The sequence below is a fragment of the Crocodylus porosus genome, unplaced genomic scaffold, assembly GCF_001723895.1.
Source record: "Crocodylus porosus isolate Cpor-Errol unplaced genomic scaffold, CroPor_comp1, whole genome shotgun sequence".
Lineage (NCBI taxonomy): Eukaryota > Metazoa > Chordata > Crocodylia > Crocodylidae > Crocodylus > Crocodylus porosus.
The window spans coordinates 35902982-35906716 of NW_017728951.1; positions in this window are offsets into that span (position 1 = coordinate 35902982).

Sequence of the window (3735 nt, forward strand, 5' to 3'; positions counted from 1 at the left end):
TGTGTCTGAGAGTTCTTCGCCTCCCGAGAAACGAACCGCAGCAATTTCTGCAACAGGATTATGTTTATGATCAGCTGAAAGGGCAAATAACAGGAGCACCATCCTCCAGAAATTCACAGGGAGAAACTAATAAACATCAACATTTCTTTCATGGGGACTTACGTTATATATTGATTTTTTTATTTAGAGAAAAGATTGGTTCGGTAGTGCCTTTTATTGGACCAATTAAGTTAGAAGAGATGTTAGATTAGCTCTGTGGCACAAAAAAAACCCTCTCTCGGGTCAGATTTGTATTTATACATGTATTCACTGTGAAGAAAGACAAAAATGTATGTTTGGCCCATAGATTAAGATTTCAACCACATTAGCAAAATTCCAGAGCAACACCACTGATCTCTTCAGACTTTCAGCACTATAATCGGTTCCATAAGAAATGTACAGAGCCTGATAATGGCCTCTAATAAGGCCGAAGTGGTGCAATGTCACCTTCAAGTAGCTCTTTTGAGTTAACTGTGGATTCTCTGGGCATCAGAGAGCCCAAAGGTTACACACAGCTGCTATACACCCAGCCAGTTGGAATGCAAGGGGAATATTCCAGCCATGTGTTGTTCTTCACATTAAAGGGAAGGGAAGCTTGTGTTAAGCAAACAGACAGCTCACTCTGTTTTGATCAGTATTTGGAACCGTGCATTCCTAGGTGAGCAATGATGCTTTACATTCTCCATCCCCGCCCCTTATATGAAAATAGCAGCTATTTCATATTCCTCATATCAGGGGCCCAGTATGGAGTCTAATGGCTCTGCCAGCTCTATGGCACTTGTGTATTCTCTATAACTTTCTGGCTGGTTTCTGCTGCCAGAAAAGTCTTGAAGCAGCTTGAAAGGCTATGCAGAGGTGAGGATTTGAAACCACTGTCTAAATCCACTGTTCTAAATTATGTAGATCAGTAGCTAAAACTAAATGTACAATGCTGAAGTCAAATTTAAAATATCCTTTATTAATATGCATCTCAGCTACTCCACTGTTATACTGTGGATAGATTTTTTTCGCACAGACTCTAACCACAGGGAAAGATTTCTGTATATTTCATTGTTATGCCAACAAAAGTCTTCAGTCTATTGTAATGTGTTAATTGGAGCTGGCTGCAAAATGGGAAGTGGCTCCACCAAAAAATGTTGACCTATTCTTAAAAACTGCAGGAAAGCGACAACAGGGACTCCCTTCACATGAAAAAGCAAAGCTACACATGCCCCTATGGCATTCTTGTTACTGTGCCGTCACTTAGTACTTCCTTTGTGCTGTCACATCAACACAGCACATATCAACACATGTTTGAGACGGTCAGCTTATATCCACACATAGGCCTCAATCTTGGGCTAGGTTACAAGTGCTGAGTGTTCAGCAGTTCAGTGTTGCAAGCTCTAAAAATTCAAAAATCAGGAGTCACCTGTCAAAAGTAATAGAGGGAGAGATAGATTTAATTTACAAAAATATATTATATCATATTTTGGATCTATCTTTCGAACTCGTCCCTACCCAGCCCTAATGTGTGAGGCAGTTTCAGCAGTGCCCGCTCTCCACAGCTAAGGTAACCCATGTCCTGACTTTGCAGAGCCTCTCACAGAGAGATCCAGCTTAGCACACTTTTGTGTAAAATGCTATGAAGTTCTGCAAATGAGGGAGGCAGACAATAAGAGAGGTTTCCCTATGCCTAGCCATGACTGAAATGTGCATGAGTGCTAAACTTCTTGCTTCATAGGGAGAACTGGCTCCAGCAGGGGCTGAAATTATATTAATTGAGCAGGCAACACTGCTGATCCAATGGCTTGAAGAGGACTGTCAAAGCTGGGCAAAAAAAGGTTATCGAGGCAGTGGCATTCACAAAAGAGTTGGTCCTGTCCACATCTAACCTACCAAGGATTGGGTTTAGCTACCTACAAACTCCTTCTGCAAATGTAAATCACACTAGAGTGAACTCCATTTAGAAGCCTAATGAAACAAGTTAGTTCCTCTGGACATCCACAACAGACTGTACTTCCTCATTTGGAGCACTGAGTCCAGCGTGTTAAAACAAAGATAACTTTGGGATGCGGGAGACACTGAATAAAGCTGGGGAAGCCAGCAAGTAATACATCATCCATATCTACTAGTCATGACTCCCATCCCCAGGGTGTCTTAGTAGCAATCTTCACCTCATTAGTCTCTCAGAAATATGTGGAGCTGACAAGGCAAGGGGTTCTAGCATCAACCACCTCCCTCTTCCCTTGTGCCCACTCACACTGTTGTTCAGGAATAGATGACCTGCAAGCGAGTCCATCTTCAGCTTCTAGGGCAGAGGTGGGCAAAATAAAGCCCACAGAGGGATTCTGTCTGACTTGTGGTGGTCCCGCAGTCCTACCTAGCCCAGGCACAGGGTCAACCCAGGCCATAACACGTGCAGCTGGCCCTGCCATCCCCAGGCATGTAGTGGGGCTGGGGGAGCACAGCGGCCAGACTGCCTTCCTGGCAGCTCTGGTGGCAGCTCCTTCTGGCTATCACAGCTGCCAAACATGGTCCCACTACCTGGGCACCCTGGCCTGTCTGCCCCACACCCACTGCCAGGGGCAGGACCCACGCAGGCAGGGTGCTTGGCTGGGCAGCTGGGATGAGGCCATGGACAGGCAGGGAGCAGCATCTGGGAGCGAGACAGGCAGGCAGGGCTGGGGAGACCCCAGGATCTTGGGGCAGTGATAGCTTGGAGCCAGGGCTGGGGCCAGGTCAAAAGCATGATCTCCTGCCCACATGGCCCTGCAACAGACATGGGCTCTGCAGGCAAGGGCGTGCAGGAAGCAGATCATGGCTCTGCTCTGGCTCTGGCCCCATGATCCTGGACGCAGCTCCCTACACACCTATGGCTCCATCCTGTCTGCCCAGCCATGCACCCTGCCCATGTGGCTCCTGGCCAGTCTGCATGGAGACCCTGGGACTGCGGGGCTGTGATAGCACATGGCTGGGGCCAGGGCAGGCCCATGATCTGCTGCCCACATGCCCCTGCAATGAGCAGTCTGCAGGCAAGGACATGTAGGTAGCAGATTGCAGCTCTGCCTTGGGCCCCATCTTTGTGCTGTCACTGCCCCACAACCCCACCCTCACCTGCTCATAGCCCTATCCCACACAGGCAGCTCTGGTGAGCTGTTGTGCTGGGGGGTAGGGGTAGGTGTTGACCTGGGCCACAACAGTTCAGCAAAACCTGCTATGTGGCCCACAGGTCCAAATGATTGCCCACCCCTGCTCTAAGGCATGGGTTTCTCTGGTAGCTTTGTCACCAATGCCAGCTGAAGGGGTCCTTGCTCAGGCCCTGGGTAGGGAGGCCTTAAGCAGACTACCTGCAGCATCAGCTTGCACTGCCTCTCTGCTGCCCCTGCGCTGTCTCTGTTTCTCCATCCCTTCAAAGCTTCCACAGTCAGCTCAGATGCCTCAGCTCCCTTTTTGTTCTGCATGTCACCTCAAAGCTGTCTCAGTACCATGCCAACTCTGCAGCCTCATTTGTCTCAGCTCCTACTTCAACGCTCCCTCAGCATTGTTAGTTGCCTCAAAGGCACAGTGGCCTCTCAATTCTGTATATGCCACCTCAGAGCTGCTTCCATCCTATCTCAACACTATACATATCCTCAAAGCTGCCTCAGCAGAGTTCTGTAACTAGGGATTTTGGTGCCCTGGGCAGAGATGCCTGTACACAGTGTGTGTGTGTGTGTG